Raw genomic sequence first — 18,180 nt, forward strand, 5'->3', positions numbered from 1 at the left:
TTTCAGAGGCTAGATTCACAGTATAAAAGTGATCCTCCGACAGTGCAGATTTTGTTTGCACTGAGTGCTGAATTTGGTGCATTTGAGTGCTATAGTGAGAGTTTGGTGACTGAGGGAGTTGGGTGAGGAGGGAGTAAGGTGTTCCTTTCATTTTGTTTCCTACATTTCCTCAAAGAGTGAGAAGGGAGCCAGGAGTTTACAGAGAGTGCAACTGACTGGGAGCAGAGTCGGAGGGCGGAGGTCCAGTTGGTCCAGAGGGCAGCTATATTCTGTAAGGCAAGAGGGGATGGAGGCTAGGCCAGTTGCATGCTACTCCTGTAGGATGTGGGTGGTGAGGGATACCACCAGTGTCCCCGCTGACTATACCTGCGGGAAGTGCACCCAACTCCAGCTCCTTGGAGACCGTGTTAGGGAACTGGAGCTGGAGCTGGATGAACTTCGGATCATCCGGGAGGCAGAGGGGGTTATAGAGAAGAGTTACAGGGAGGTAACCACACCCAAGGTACAGGACAAGAGTAGCTGGGTTACAGTCAGGGGAAAGGAAACAAACAGGCAGACAGTGCAGAGATCCCTCGTGGCCCTTCCCCTTCAAAACAAGTATACCGTTTTGGATGCTGTTGGGGGGGGATGACCTACCGGGGGAAGGCCCCAGCGGCCAGGTCTCTGGCACTGAGTCTGACTCTGGGGCTCAGAAGGGAAGGGGGAGAATGGAAAAGCAATATTAATAGGAGATTCAATGATTAGGGGAATAGATAGAAGATTCTGTGGTCGCGAGCGAGACTCCCGGAAGGTATGTTGCCTCCTGGTTGCCAGGGCCAGGGATGTCTCGGATCGTGTCTTCAGGATCCTTAAGAGGGAGGGGGAGCAGCTAGAAGTCGTGGTGCACATTGGTACCAACGACGTAGGTGGGAAAAGGGGTGTGGAGGTAATAAACAAGTTTAGGGAGTTAGGCTGGAAGTTAAAAGCCAGGACAGACAGAGTTGTCATCTCTGGTTTGATGCCGGTGCCACGTGATAGCGAGGCGAGGAATAGGGAGGGAGTGCAGTTGAACACATGGCTGCAGGAATGGTGTTTGAGGGAGGGCTTCCGGTATTTGGATAATTGGAGTGCATTCTGGGGAAGGTGGGACCTGTACAAGCAGGACGGGTTGCATCTGAACCAGAGGGGCACCAATATCCTGGGAGGGAGGTTTTCTAGTACTCTTCGGGAGGGTTTAAACAAATTTGGCAGGGGAATGGGAACCGGATTTGTAGTCCAGCAACTAAGTTAGACGATATTCAGGACGGGAAAACGTGTAGTGAGGCAGTGGGGAAGGGAACACTGACAAAGGAGAGTACTTGCCGGCACGGAGATGGGTTGAAGTGTATATACTTAAACGCAAGAAGCATCAGGAATAAGGTGGGTGAACGCCAGGCATGGATCGGTACTTGGGACTACGATGTGGTGGCCATCACGGAAACTTGGATAGAAATGGTTGTTGGAGGTCCCTGGTTATAGATGTTTCAATAAGATTCGGGAGGGTGGTAAAAGAGGTGGGGGGGGGGGGGAGGGCATTGTTAATTAGAGATAGTATAACAGCTGCAGAAAGGCAGTTCGAGGAGTATCTACCTACTGAGGCAGTATGGGTTGAAGTCAGAAATAGGAAAGGAGCAGTCACCTTGTTGGGAGTTTTCTATAGGCCCCCCAATAGTAGCAGAGATGTGGAGGAACAGATTGGGAAACAGATTTTGGAAAGGTGCAGAAGTCACAGGGTAGTAGTCATGGGTGACTTCAACTTCCCAAACATTGAGTGGAAACTCTTTAGATCAAATAGTTTGGATGGGGTGGTGTTTGTGCAGTGTGTCCAGGAAGCTTTTCTAACACAGTACGTAGATTGTCCGACCAGAGGGGAGGCCATATTGCCGCCGTCTGCTCCATGAACCCTTTTAGTTCCTTTGCCATCGCTGGCACCCTGCCTGTTTTCGAGCTTGACCAGTCCAAGCCAGGGCCAATAACTATGTTGAAGTCCCCTCCTATGACCAAAATGTGTGAGTCCAGGTCCGGTATCTTCCCCAGCATCCTCTTTATAAACTTCACATCATCCCAATTTGGCACGTACACATATACTAATACCACCTGCATCCCCTCCAGTTTCCCACGGACCATAATGTACCGATCTCCCACATCTGAAATTATTCTACCCGCCTCAAACAGCACCCGTTTATTGATCAGGATCGCGACCCCCTCCAGTCTCTGTGTCTAGACCCGATTGAAAGACCAGACTGACCCAGCCTTTCCTCCATCTAATCTGATCAGTTACTCTAAGGTGCATCTCCTGCAACATTACCACGTCTGCCTTCAGTCCCCTAAGATGCGTGAACACATGTGCCCTCTTGACCGGCCCATTTAACCCTCAAACATTCCAGGTGATCAGCCTCGTGGGGGGACTCATTGCCCCACCCACCCTTTCAACGATCAGCCATCCCCTTTTATGGGCCCACCTGCAGCCCATGCTCCACGACAGCCTCCGCCCCTAACCTCCTCTCTGTCCCTTAGCCCAAATCCCTCCTTCGTCAGCAGAACATTCACCCCCTCCCTCCCCCTAGTAACAACACTCTGTAACCCAAACCCTTTAATAAACCGAACATATGCACCCCCACCTCCCCATTGCGCTTCCGTGAGCAAGCCCGCCCAGCTCGCTTGATGGCCCCCATCCCTGGCGCTGGATAGTCTCCCACCTATTGTTCCCTCACCACCCTCCCCTTGCTCATACAAACAAACTCCAACATCATACAATCCCCACACAATTGCCCGACAGAAAACACCAAAATCTAAACAAGCACCCCTCCATCCCCCAACAGTGCAAATGAAAACCTTAACTCACTCAGCTCTACCGCTGGTCCCAAATCAATGCAAAATGCATTACAAAGAGCTTCCAGAAAACGAGAAATAAGAAACTTTTTTTAAAAGAAGAACAGAAACACCAAAAAAAAACATGAACATTGCAGCAAAGTTCAAAAGTTCTCGGTCCACCACCAGTCCTTTCCTTTTCGCGAAGTCCAGCGCGTCCTCAGGTGACTCAAAATAAAAGTGCTGCTCCTCATGCATGACCCAAAGATGGACCGGAGACAACAGTTTGAACTTCACCTTTTTCTTAAAAAGGATTGACCTGATCTGGTTGAAGCCTGCTCTTCTCCTGGCCACCTCCACACTCAGGTCCTGATAGATCCGCAGGATACTGTTATCCCACTTACAGCTCCGCGTCTGCTTGGCCCATTGTAGAATGCGCTCCTTATCCAAGTACCTGTGGAATCTCACGACCATTGCCCTCAGCGGGTCTCCCATTCACGGCTTCCTCGCGAGCTCTCTGTGAGCCCTGTCCACCTCCAAGGGTCGGGGGAATGCCCCATCCCCCAGCAGCTTCTCAAACATGTCCGTGATGTATGCCCCAGCGTCCGCTCCTTCAGACCCCTCCGGGAGCCCAACAATTCTCAATTTCTGCCGGCGAGACCTATTCTCTTGGTCCTCCACCTTTTCCAGGGGCTTCTTCTGCTGGTCTCTCAGCATCCCCACCTCCAACTCCACCGCAGTTTGATGTTCCTCCTGCTCAGCCAGTGCCTTCTCTACCTTCTGGATCGCCCAATCTTGGGCGTCCAATCTAAGCTCCAGCCGCTCAATTGACTCTTTTATCGGGTCCAAGCTGTCCAGTTTCTGCTTAGCAAAGCCTTCCTGAATAACTTGCATCAGCTGCTCCAGAGATTGCTGGGTCGACAAACCAGAGGTCCGGTCATCCGCTATGCTGTCTCCTGCTGCAGCTTCAGCCCAAGCATTCTCTGTCTTTCTGTTTCTTCCTTGATGAGCATGTCTAGTCCTTCTCTCCATTCACCAATGTGGGAATTCAGTACACAATTGCCTCTGTCATCAGTTTTACAATTCAAGTCCGGTAGAAAATTGGGGGAAAAGGCCCAAAATGCTGACTCGAGTGGGAGCCAGCAAATGTGTGACTTACTCCTTCATAGCCACCACCAGAAGTCCTCTTCTTCCCGCTGTTACCTGACTCCTAAACAACCATCTTATGGACTGACCTAATTGACACTACACCTCTGTATGCTTCATCCGATGCCGGTGCTTACACAGTTACATTGTGTACCTTGTGTTGCCCTATTATGTATTTTCTTTTATACCCTTTTCTTTTCATGTACTTCATGATCTGTTGAGCTGCTCGCAGAAAAATACTTTTCATTGTATCTCGGTACACGTGACAATAAACAAATCCAATCCAATCCAATCCAATGATCAGTTGAATCCTCGTCCACACACAGAGCACGTGTACAGTCTTTCCTTGCTGTCAATGGTGTGGTGTTCTTTCAGGCTGTGAAACTGGTTAAATCTCTTTCCACAGTTAGTTCACTGGAACTTTCTCGCTCGGGTATGTGCTGTGTGTGTGTCGGTGCTTTTCCAGTCACACTGATATTTGAAATCTTTGCCCACAGACAGAACAGACAAACACATTGAAAGTTTGTGCTTTTTAGGTCGTAATGAATTGAGTGACACCGTCAGATCTCAATATGATGTTTGGTTCGAGTTGCCCAGCTGCCAAACCTCCCATTCTAATGCTCTGAAAAAGAGGTTTCCAAAAATGAGCACTGTATGAATAGGATAGAAATTCACAACAGATCATTCTAGTTTCTATCGAACCTTCTTTCCTCTCTTGCTTTCCCCAAGCATGTGGTCCAGTCAAACAAAAAGACCAAAATCAGCTAGAAGTCCCAACAAAAGTGCCGGGAACCTTCCTAACTGAACCAGAATATTGTTCCCAGTGTCTCTGGAACACTCTGTCCGCTGAGGTGTGGTTGTGGAAGGTGTCAAGCATTCCGGTGGTTGTGGAAGGTGTCAAGCATTCCGGTGGATACCGCATGCTCCCTCTGAGGAGCCACTGGGAATAGACAAAACCACGCAACACAGTCGGCAGCCAGAGTAACCACCCACCCACCTCCAAGGTCCTCACCCAGCTACAATTCACTGTTTTAACCAGGCCCAAGGTTAGATTCAAGATCTTACGCTCAGCACAAGGATACTAGATATTATAGACTGTAAGATCCACAAACTCTGCCAAGATAGCTGCAATTTAACAGGTTATTATGGACATTAAACTGTGGGCAATATTCGATTCTCTGACCAATAATTAGTTAAACACGGACCTGAATAAGGAAACTTAGAACCACCTGTGAAGTTTAAATGTCTCGTTGTGTCAGTATGAACCAGCATTTGAGGAATATGAAATCACGGCACTGTTTGTCTCCAAGTGCCGTATTGAACACAGGAGAATGAGCTCGAATTGGGGCATAGATAAGCGTGAATGAGCATCGTAAACTGCTATTGTATCGGGATGTTCTGGGTCTCAGAGTTTTAACTCTGCAGTTAATTGTCAGGGATGCAGTATAATAAACCCTGAACAAAGCAAATGTGTGTGTGAGAAGCATCTGAAGCAGCTGAACCAGCAGAGCTGAATGTCTCCCAGTGCAGCCACAGTACTGAACTTATTCCAGCTTCCAAGCCCACCTGAGAACCAACCTCCTGGCTATTCATCGACAAGAAGCTTCAGAGCCTCATGAGAATTATTTGTTTCTAAAAACCCTTGACTCCAACTAAAGGACCAGCTCAACAAGAAGACCACAGACCTGCAGCAATATAAAGATTGCAGTCTACATTCCATTTTCATCATTACAGCTTCAACTTGACTTGTACCTAATTTCTGTGTATGTGTCAGTGAGTGTGAAATAGACGAGAGACTGAGATTTTCAAACGTCCAGGAAATAGTGTGATAATAAATAACCTCCTTTCCTTTAAAAAATCACCAGTAAGCTTGCTGCTGAAAGTATTTTAAATGAAGAAATATCACTCTGAGGGGAAGAAAATATCACACAAACATCCTGATAATGAACTGGAAAGGACCACGAAATGTAATCAAACGCTGTATAACCCCCTTCAGGTAGCTATATAGAGGCTGCAGCTTCTCACACTAAATGTATCCGTGATCCATAGACACCTCCAGGCTACAAAGATCAGCTGGATCCTGGGAGTAGGTGAAACTTATTTAAAACCTGTTTCACTGCAATTTTCTCACCGACACTAGGACCCGGCTGGGAACAGAAACCCACTAGTTGTTGCGTCACCAAGACGCCAGCGCATGCGCTCTGTTTTCCCAAAGATGGCGTCTGTGAACCAGGGCCTGGTCCCGGGAGAGAGCTGACCGGCGGTGATGTGACCTGAGGATCACCGCACCTCAGGCAAGGGGCCAGGTTGGGAAGGCGGTGCCTTCAGAAATAACTGGGAAGGTCATGTTTGGTCAGTTGCTGCAGTCTGTGTAGTGAAGGTGCTGTCACAGTGGTGTGAGGTGAGGAAGTACAGGATTATCACCCAGCAATGATCAATTAAGGGGAATGTAAATCCAGCTCAGGCTGCTTTCAGATTGGAAAGGGAGCTAAGGTGTGTCCTCCGAGCTGGTGAATGTTGTGGCTTTGGCAGTTTCTCTATAAACTCCTTCTCAATCTCCCTCCCTCTCCCACCTCTATCTTTAGAATCATAGAGTTTTACAGCACGGAAAGAGGCCCTTCGGCCCATTCATAATCTTTATCATTAGTGTCACAAGTAGGCTGACATTAACACTGCAATGAAGTTACTATTAAAATCCCGTAGTCGCCACATTCCGGCGCCTGTTCGGGTACACAGAGGGAGAATTCAGCATGTCCAATTCACCTTACAAGCTCATCTTTTGGGACTTGTGGGTGGAAACTGGAGCATGCGGAGGAAACCCGCGCAGACACAGGGAGAACGTGCAGACTCCACACAGACAGTGAACCAAGCTCGGAATCGAACCCGGATACCTGGTGCTGTGAAGCAGCAGTGCTAACCACTCTGCTACCCTGCCATTATTAGATTACTAGCTCTGGATGAATTGTGTCCCAGGATGCTGTGGGAGGCGAGGGAGAGAATGCAGCGGCTCTGATCCAAAGTTTTAACCACAAATACGCCTGTTTTTGCTAAAATTTAGACATTTAAGGTGTGATCTAATTGAAGTATTTGAGCTATTAACAGGGAACGACAGGGTCGATGAAGATAAACTATTTCCACTGGTTGGAGATTCTAAAACTAGGGATCATTGTCTAAAAATTAGGGCTAGACCGTTCAGTACAGGTGTCAGGAAGAAATTCTTCATACGCAGGGTGGCAGAGGTTTGGAACTCTCTCCCACAAACAGCAGGTGAAACTGGATCAGTTGTTAAGTTTAAATCTGAGGTAGAGTTTTGTTAAGCAAAGATATTAATGGATATGGAGTTAGGTCACAGATCAGCCTGATCTCACTAAATGGCGTACAGACTCGAGAGGCTGAATGGCCTACTCCTGTCCCTATGTGTATTTCTGTGATTCTGAAATTCAGACAATATTATGACAGGGAAAGAATCCGGATTAGAACCTGAGTTAGTCCGAGCTGCAAATCATCCCTCCATGGATTTAATGAAGGCCAAGGCAATAGTTGGGTTGTTGAACGACTTGATGGGGTTGTTGGATACCATTTTTTGGGTTGCAGGATAAAGCCTGACATAATTCACTCACCACAGCCCTGAGCTGCCTTTGAACTTCATCAAAGCTTCGACGCTTCGTTTGTGTTGCTGCCGAAAAGTCCTGGAAGAAGTAAATCCTCACTCCTTCCTGGGGCCAGGTGCTACCTCGCCGTTCATTCTTTCAAGTTGTGGAAGTGAATGATTACAGGCCTGGGATGAAAACTATCCCTCGGCCTCAAAGACCGATGCACCGTTTCTAATTTGAAACGCCCAGGCTTCACATCCAACTTGAGAAAACGTGGCAGTCGATCCTCGCAGAACCTAACGGGAGCCTTACCCTCCACACTGAATGGACAGAAAAAAACAGCATTCATGGGCAGCACGGTAGCACAGTTGCTTCACAGCTCTAGGGTCACAGGTTCGATTCACGGCTTGGGTCACTGTCTGTCTGGAATCTGCACATTCTCCCCGTGTCTGCGTAGGTTTATTCCGGGTGCTCCAGTTTCCTCCCACAGTCCAAAGATGTGCAGGTTAGGTGGATTGGCCATGATAAATTGCCCTTAGTGCCCAAATAAAAGGTTAGGTGGGATTACTGGGTTACAGGGATGGGGTATGGGCTTGGATGGGGTTCTGTTTCCAAGGTGCAGACTCGATGGGCCGAGTAGCCTCCTTCTACACTGTAAATTCTATGATGACCATTGGACAGACCGACGACTCGGATGTTCTTTCTCCGACCCTCAGTCCTCCAGGACCTCCGCCACGCCACTCGGCTGGTTTTCAAAGGATTGAATTCTTGTCTCCGTCGAGTAGGCATCTTACTGAATGTTCAGGATTCTCTCCTCCGGATCATCGAGCATCTTCATGGCGTTTTGGAGCTGGGCCTTATGAGCTCACAGATATTGAGTCAGCACACTCAGCCTCTGGTCAGTAACACGGATAATTTCGGTAGTCATCATTTTTGCCGCCTCCCAGAGAGCCCCGGAGAGGGCGGGGTCGAGAGACCTCCCAAGGGTCAGGCCGCCATGTTGAAAAGGCGGCTCCATTCCCGCTGAATCCACCTGCGCTGTTTATCAACGGATTTCACTTTTACTGGCATAATCCTACCAATCCGAGCCCTGAAGTCTTCCAGAGACATGGTAACAAATATGAATTCAAGGATTAGGTAGATGAGTGCCAGGCTATCAGGATCAGTGACAGATTTGAGGTGAGCGGCACTAGAACCTGCAGAATAGCAGCTCCCGCACCCGTATCAAATACCAGACACCCCGGCACAGACATATTTCTGATTCAGGATGTCAAGTGTTATGCGGAACTGGCAGGTAAATGGAGAGAAAGCTGAGATGAGGAGGGATTTCTTTATTTGAGGATGTGGTGAAGCTTTGGAATTCCCTCCCTCAGAGCATTCTGGAGATTCAGTCATCAAGTATTTTCAAGACACAGACTGATAGGTTTCAAGATATTGAAGATGTCGAGGGACATGGGGATAGTGTGGGGAAAACGGTGCTGAGGTAGATCGGCAAATGATCCCATTGAATGGTTCAGGCTTGATGGGCCGAATGGCCAACTGCAGCTCATATTTGTTGTGATCTCCTGGACAGGAAGTTGTGAGCTTGGATCTGTCAATCAGCCTGAATCAGCACCTTCAGGAGAATAGGGAGGGTGAATATTATAGTCAGCAGAGTGAGAATGGAGGGAGAATGTTTACAACTTTAGGGGAATAAGAGAGGAAAAAATATGCCACCAAAACTAGAATTGTCCATTCTGAGTTTCTATCCTGTATTGACAGTCATGACTTTTGTAAATTGTTTTTACAGGATATTAGACGAGGAGGAATTACAGATAGAAATCTCAATAGTCAAGTCTCGGTGTGACAGAGTCACTCGATTCCTTACAACCTGAATATGTACAGAACAAAGAAATGTACAGCACAGGAACAGGCCCTTCGGCCCTCCAAGCCCGTGCTTGACCTTTGAATCTAGAAGAAATGTTTGTCTGATCTGTTGGCTTCTATAGATTTGAAACATCAATGTGACTGGAAAAGCACCGAGACCCACACAACACACACCCGAGTGAGAGTGTTCCAGTGAACTGACTGTGGAAAGAGCTTTAACCAGTTACACAGCCTGAACAAACATCATACCATTTACAGCAGGTAAAGACCGTCCCCGTGTTGTGTGTGTGGTCAAGGATTCAGCTGATCATCCACCCAGGAGAGACACGAGGAGACCCAAAACATGGAGAAACCGTGGAAATGTGCGGACTGTGGGAAGGGATTCAAAGCCCCATCAGAGCTGGGAACTCATCGACGCAGTCACACTGGGGAGAGGCCGTTCACCTGCTCCCAGTGTGAGAAGGGATTCACTCAGTTATCTCACCTGCAGTCACATCAGCGAGTTCACACTGGGGAGAGGCCGTTCATCTGTTCCCAGTGTGAGAAAGGATTCACTCAGTTATCTCACCTGCAGTCACACCAGCGAGTTCACACTGGGAAGAGGCCATTCACCTGCTCTGAGTGTGGGAAGGGATTCAGCGATTCAGCCAACCTGCGGAGACACCAGCGAGTTCACACTGGGGAGAGGCCATTCACCTGCTCTCAGTGTGGGAAGGGATTTACTCAATTATCCACCCTGCAGTCACACCAGCGAGTTCACACTGGGGAGAGGCCATTCGCCTGTTCTCAGTGTGGGAAGGGATTCATTGATTCATCAAGCCTGCAGAGACACCAGCGAGCTCTCACTGGGGAGAGGCCATTCAGCTGCTCTCAGTGTGGGAAAGGATTCACTCGGTCATCCACCCTGCAGAGACATCAGCAAATTCACACTGGGGAGAGGCCATTCACCTGCTCTCAGTGTGGGAAGGCATTCACTCTGTTACCTCACCTGCAGAGACACCAGCGAGTTCACACTGGGGAAAGGCCATTCACCTGCTCTCAGTGTGGAAAGGGATTCACTCAGTTATCTCATCTGCGGAGACACCAGCGAGTTCACACTGGAGAGACGCCATCCACCTCTCAATGTGCGATGGGATTGCATACTTCATCGCACCTGCTGTGACGCCAACAATTTCACAGTTGATTATGGGGTTGGATTCTGCTGTTATTGTTTCTGCTCTACACCCAGGACTGCATTTTGGTCATTCTGACAGGTGGTCAGTGGGGATGGTTGGAGGGTTCCTTTCTGCTGTACTGGCCGGTCTCACTACTTTGGCTCCAGTGGGCTGATGCTGTTTGAGCCTTGTTGCTAATTCCTGGCTTCAAATTGCACAAGGATCTCGGAGTGAAAGGGTGTTTGGAAGTTGAAGATATTTAGTTTCCATTTCTTTTTGGAACTTTCGAACCAGGCCACGTTGTCTTGGAGATGGGCCCTGGTGGTTACGTGGTTCTTTTGTTTAAGTTATCTGAGTGTTCCTCATCGAAGAAAACTATCAGGCTTTGAGGAGGAAGTTGTCCGATGTGGACTGGGAAAATGATTGGTGCAGGGAATACTTAATATTTAAAGAATTATTACATATTTATCAGGGGTCGGTTTGCTCAGTTGGCTGGACTACTGTTTGTGATGCAGAGCAAGGCCAACAGTGAGGATTCAACTCCCGTACTGGCTGAGTTTATTCATGAAGGCCCCACCTTCTCAACCAGGCCCCTCGCCTGAGGTTTGCTGACCCTCAGGTTAAATTGAGGAATTGAACTAAAGAAAAGAGCATTAGACTGGGATGACCAGTTAGAATAGTGCATTATGGACATTAATTCAGGTTGCAGGGAGTGAACAAAGAGATGGGCAAAGCATGGCGAGAGGGGGATGGGTGGCTATCAGGACTGGCTCTTTGCACAAAGGATGCTGGGAGGCAGAGGCCCAGAGGAAGGAAAGGAATGTGTAATGAGCCTATCAGAATCAGTGGCAGTTAGATTATATGACTAGGTCAAGGAAAGGGCCTATCGGAATCTTGTATTCGTGTATGTGGCACGTGATGCTGCATGAATGTATATGAGACCACATGTATGTGTTGCCTCCCTTTGTCTCACTCGCTCTGGGAGTTTCAAGAGACATGGGTCTCCTGCCTTCATCAGAGGGAGCGTAAGCTTGCAAGCTATTTGAAATAAACTAAAGGAATTTCAGCGAGGAGAGAAGCCGATGGTCCTCTGGGATTTTTGTGACTTTTATTTCACATATATACAACAAATATAGATTTATTTAAGGAATAAAAATCAAACAGGAAAAGTGATGCAACCGTGGCTAACAAGAAAAGTTAAAGATTCCATTAGATCAATGGAAGAGGCTCATAACGTGGTCAAAATAGTGGTAACCTGAGGATTGGGAAATGTTTTACAATTCAGCAAAGGAGGACCAATAAACTGATAAAGAGCAATAGAATATGAGGGCAAACTGGGGAGAAACATAAAAACCGACTGGTGAAGCTTCTATAGATATGTAAAAAGGAAAAGATTGTCAAAGACAAATGTGGGTCCATTCCAGGCAGATACAGGACAGTTCATAATAGGGAATGAGGAAATGGCAGAGAAACTAAGCAATGTGTGTCTGATTTCACAGAGGAAGATGCAAAAATTTCACCAAAACACGAGCGAACCAAGCGACAAGTGAGCACGAGGGACAGAAAGAGATGAGAATTAGTGAAAAGTGGTACTGGAGAAATGAATGGGGTTGGAAGCGAATAAATGCCCAATACCTGATGATCAATATCCCAGAGTGTTGAACGAGGTGGCTGTAGAGATCGCTATTCCTCATTCCTCACTATAATCGTGCAGTTCGACTTTAGATTGCAAACCTTTGGTACGGTAGCACAGTGGTTAGCACTGGTGCTTCACAGCGCCAGGGTCCCAGGTTCAATTCCCACTTGGGCCACTGTTGTACAGAGTCTGCACGTTCTCCCCGTGTCTGCGTGGGTTACCTCCGGGTGCTCCGGCTTCCTCCCACAAGTCCCGAAAGATGTGCTTGTTAGATGAATTTAGACATCCTGAATTCTCCCTCAGTGTACCCGAACAGGCGCCGGACTGTGGCGACTAGGGGCTTTTCACAGTATCTTCATTGCAGTGTTAATGTAAGGCTACTTGTGACAATAATAAAGATTATTATTATTAAAAAAGAGCAAAGTTCTATGTGTAGGTTAAAGTAGCTTCTAGTTTGTTTGTTTGTTGCATTAAAAGTCATAAAACTTGAAGTCCCGCCGTGTGATCCTTTAATTTGTTGACTGGGAATTCGATTTTTTTTCAAGAAGTTGCTGACCTTTATGGGGGTCGTAATCCACAAATTCGGACTTCTGGTTTGAGCCTCTGGCACCTTTCTGTCTTTATTGCTCGTGTCAGTGACAGCTGAGGGCTGAATTTAGCTGAGAATAAAGGGGCCTGTTCACTAATAGAGACAGGAAGGTGCTGGAGGCCTGACTGGGAAATGAATCTCCAACTAATCAGGAGCGAGGGTGACGGGCTGACGGTGATGCGACCCCCAGGGTTCAGTGCCCCCGTGTCCAAAGTCACGGGAACAGGGTACAGAGGAGCCGCAGGGAAACCATTTGGGACCAGAACATTGTGACCATCCTGTTACTCTGGTTGTCTTTCATCCTCAAGTAATTTTCTGTTACTTTTTTTAACCGTGTTCTGTTTCGGCAATAAACTTTTAACAGGAAAATATTTGAATTTGTTGGACTTCTCCTGATTACATTTTTCACTTTCCGTAAAGTGGGTGAGAGGGGTTGGCAGGCTCTTTAACAGAAAGTGAGTCCCTCTAAGGTAATTGGCAAAGGGGCCAGAGGGGGAGAGGAGATTTGATTTTTCTTTTGATACATTGTTTGAAAATGAAAATGGGGTTCAGGGAATCAATCGTGATTGACTAATTTATCAAGGTTCTCTGAGGAAGTAACAAGGGATGTCAATAAAGGGGAACCTGTAGATGTGCTTTATCTGGATTTCCAGAAGGTATTTCCCATTGTGCCACATCAAAGGTTATTGCACAAAATAAGCTCATTGTGTGTGTGTGGGGGGGGGGGGGGGGGGGACATATCAGCATGGATAGAGGATTGGTTAGCTAACAGGAAGCAGACAGTAGGTATAAATGGGTCATTTCTGGGTGGGTAAGGTGTGACAAATGGAATGGCACCAGGATCAGTGCTAGGCTCCCAACCATTTACAATCTGTACGAATGTGTTGGATGACGGGATTGAATGTATGACTCGTACAGGAAGGGAAGTAATATGTGAAGTAGATTTAAGGAGGCTGCAAAGGACGCGAGAGAGTCACCCAAGGCCGTTATCGAACCTGGGTCCCTGGCACTGCGAGGCAGCAGTGCTAACCACTGTGCTCCCATGTCGCCCCTTCGACTGAACCTTTACTGTGGCTGGGTCAAACTCCTGGAATTCCCTCTCGAAAAGCACAGTGGGTGTCCCAACACCACACCGACAGCAGCAGTTCAAGAAGACAGCTCACCACCTTCTCAAGGACAATTAGGGATGGGCAATAAATGTTGGTGAAGATTTTGTAATCTGTGCTGAGGAGGGAGACCGGTCACCATTTTTTAAGGTGGGGGAGATCCTCCCTCTTTGGCAGCAGGGTAATGGTGGCATCTCCCCAGTCGCGAGACTTTTCCCCCAGGACCCCTGCGTCGTCGCTCCCCAGAAGTTCCAGAACACTCTGAAAGTCTGCATGGTCAGCCCGGGGTTTTTGCTCCTGGACAGACTGTCGAGGGCAAAGGTCAGCTCCCTCAGGCTTATAGGGTTATCAAACCTCCCGGCGCCCTCTGGGCCGATCTGCGGCAGGTCCTTCCACAAAACTCAAAGCATCCTCCTTGGACGGATCCAGGAGAAATGGGCACTAGATGTTTCGAATTTGTGCCCTGACCCGAGATGAGGGACCAATCATCAGCCAGCAGTGTAAGGAACTGCTGATGGACCCCACGCATTTTTGCCAGAAGTAGGAGAACTGGGGTCCATGAGGATCTGGATCTATGACCTCAGAAACGGGCCACGGGTCTCAACAAGTTGCAGATCCCGCATGCGCCCTTCTTCTCCCTGAACATCAAGCACGGGGCCAGATCCTCATCGGGCTGACTGAGACATGACTCCAGGTAACGTACCTCCTTGACCATCTCCTCGACCTTGGATTTCGGCCTCTTTGTCGACCCCCTCGCATTCTCATGACAGAAGGTAGGCATGGGAGTCTTGCCCACGTCCCACCATAACCTCATGGGGAAGCCTCTCCACTTCCTTCTCAAGCCCGTCCAGATCCGACGAACGAGCCAAGGAACCACTTGTCCTCCAGCAGTAGGTTGTTGAAGTGCCAGTACGTGGACCGTGTCTGAGCACGAGACAGGGCGAGCCCCACCCAGACCAGACTGTGGTCCGAGCACGGCACCTGCTGCACAGAGGCCATCAGGAAATGGGGCGGGGCAGGGCAGCACGGTGGCAGAAGTGGTTAGCACGGCTGCCTCACGGTGCCGAGGTCCCAGGTTCGATCCCGGCTCTGGGTCACTGTCCGTGTAGAGTTTGCACATTCTCCCAGTGTTTGCATGGGTTTCACCCCCACAACCCAAACGATGTGCAGGGTAGATGGATTGACCATGCTAAATTGCCCTTAATTGGAAAAAATTAATTGGATGCTCTAAATTAAAAAAGAAAAAGATGGTAACGGGGCAGCTGTGACCTTGAAATGTAGAGGCGGTCAATTCTGCACACTCCGACCCCAGGCCTCAAAAAAGTGAAGACGCTGGAGTCAGGATGGAGTGCCAGACATCCACCAAGTCAAAGAACCCGACCAGGTTCCTTAACTTCACCACCGCACGAGAGCTGCACAGGGTACCGAGGCGGTCCTTTGTCCCGAGCGTGCAATTAAAATTAAAATCCCCCCCCCCCCCCCCCCCCGGACAATGCACTTGCCTGCGGCGATGATGCCAAGGAGAGTGGATACTTGCTCGAAGAAAGTCATCTGCTGCTGGCCAGCCTGAGGTGCGTAGACATTCACAAGGTGAAACACCTCACCCACCTCGTGGACCGTCAGGTGCTGCAACCAACCTGGCACTGGCTCCTTGACCTTCAAAATCTCCGGCTGAAAATGTGGGACCATCAAGATAGCCAACCCACCTAAACGTAAGGTTAGGTGACTCATATAGACCCCACCCCCCTCCTCTCTGCCACTCCAGGAGCCATGTGACTTTGTCTCCTGGGACAGTGTGGGTTTCTTGCAGGAAGCATGCCACATACTTCCTGTCCCAGAGGACCAAGAAGTTCTGAATGAGTGCCTGGAGGGAGCAGAGGAGCGCGGGCCCCTTCGCTTCCCCTGGAGCCGGGCGAGGAAAGATTTCAGCTCGCGCTGCTCAGTCACGTCCGCGTCTCCCGCCTCTTTCACGTAGGCGAGGGAAGACTTAATGATCAGCGCCATGTCCGACCACTGGTTGAGGGCTAGCTGCACTCGGGTTTCGGCGACCACAGTTTACATATAGAAAATCCCGGAGTTCCCCTCAAGGAAGTGTGTGTAAAGGCCAAATGTTACAGAAATTCAAGTAAACAGGTTACAAGGAGAAAGAATATAATAGAAATGTTTGCACTGAGCAAGAGAAAACTCTAAAGCAACAAAAGTAAGAACCTTCTTGATTCTCATGATGGGGAATGTAGACAGAGGGAGGCAATGCGGAGAAGATCTGAATAACTTTAATAAACATTATTCAACAGTAATAGAAGTGTAGAAGATTGTAGTTTAGTCGGGCAGCTTGGTCGGCACTGGCTTTGAGGGCCGAAGGGTCTATTCCTGTGCTGTACTTTTCTTTGTTCTAATGTCACTTACACACATTAAAACAAAGGACCTACAATAGAAGCAGGTTCTCAGAGGTCAGACTGAGGATAAGATTAGACATGAAGATTTAAATAATCTGAAAGTACAGACAATGTATGTTCTCGACACTGAGCCAGAGGGTCAGAAGATGGACTAAATACAAAGACATTCTTAAGTTTAGAAGGAAGAGAGGAGATATTCAGTTATAAACCATGGGAAAAGTAGATCACACAGACTGACTAAAGAACATAATTTACCAGATGAATTAATGGGTTCATGTGTTCCACTTTGATAAATAAATAACCAGAGTGAGTTGACAAGTTAAGAACACGTTACTAAAGTGAAAAACGATCAATACAAAAGCTCGGTGTTCCTGACCAGATCTACCTTCAACCAGATTGATCAGATTAGAATAACGTGCTCACAGATCTTTCTGATGAGACCTCCCGTCGGTGTCCAGTAATCTCATGGTCTCTGTCTGGAATGGGTTGTGTGATAGAAATAAAAATATTGAACCAATGTCTCATTGTTTCCGAGCTTGTATCAAGTGATATGGATAATTTGGTAAAAACACATGGTATATTTAGATTTTAGGGAGCAACACTGTAACAATCTGAAATTAAATCCAGGATCTCTGATCAATATGAATTCCATTATCAGAAACTGTGTTGCCAGACAGCACACACAGACACCCTCTGTGCAGTGTGAACTTACTGATGAGTCAAAGGTTTAAACGGCTGAGTGAATCCCTTCCCACTCAGAGCAGGTGAACAGTCGACGCCCAGTGTGAACTTTCATCAGGTCAGTTGAAACATTTCCACACACACAGCAAGTGAATGACTGTCCAAGGGGGCTGGTTTAGCACAGGGCTAAATCGCTGGCTTTGAAAGCAGACCAAGGTAGGCCAGCAGCACGGTTCAATTCCCATACCAGCCTCCCCGAACACACACACACAGGGCAAGTGCATGACTGTTCAACAGCAGATTGTGTGAATCCCTACACACACACACACACATAGAGCAGATGGTTGGCCTCTCCCCAGTATGAATACACTGGTGTCTCAGAAGGGTGTATGTCTAATTGACTTTCCTCCCACACACAGAGCAAATCAACATCTGACATGTGGGAGGCTTTCAAGTGTCAGTTGAAAGGAATTCAGGACCGGAATGTTCCTGTGAGGAAGAAGGATAAATACGGCAATTTTCGGAAACCTTGGATAACGAGAGATATTGTAGGCCTCGTCAAAAAGAAAAAGGAGGCATTTGTCAGGGCAAAAAGGCTGGGAACAGACGAAGCCTGCGTGGAATATAAGGAAAGTAGGAAGGAACTTAAGCAAGGAGTCAGGAGGGCTAGAAGGGGTCACGAAAAGTCATTGGCAAATAGGGTTAAGGAAAATCCCAAGGCTTTTTACACGTACATAAAAAGCAAGAGGGTAGCCAGGGAAAGGGTTGGCCCACTGAAGGATAGGCAAGGGAATCTATGTGTGGAGCCAGAGGAAATGGGCGAGGTTCTAAATGAATGCTTTGCATCAGTATTCACCAAAGAGAAGAAATTGGTAGATGTTGAGTCTGGAGAAGGGTGTGTAGATAGCCTGGGTCACATTGAGATCCAAAACGACGAGGTGTTGGGTGTCTTAAAAAATATTAAGGTAGATAAGTCCCCAGGGCCTGATGGGATCTACCCCAGAATACTGAAGGAGGCTGGAGAGGAAATTGCTGAGGCCTTGACAGAAATATTTGGATCCTCACTGTCTTCAGGGGATGTCCCGGAGGACTGGAGAATAGCCAATGTTGTTCCTCTGTTTAAGAAGGGTAGCAAGGATAATCCCGGGAACTACAGGCCGGTGAGCCTTACTTCAGTGGTAGGG

The sequence above is a fragment of the Scyliorhinus torazame genome, chromosome 5, assembly GCF_047496885.1.
Source record: "Scyliorhinus torazame isolate Kashiwa2021f chromosome 5, sScyTor2.1, whole genome shotgun sequence".
Taxonomy (NCBI): domain Eukaryota; kingdom Metazoa; phylum Chordata; class Chondrichthyes; order Carcharhiniformes; family Scyliorhinidae; genus Scyliorhinus; species Scyliorhinus torazame.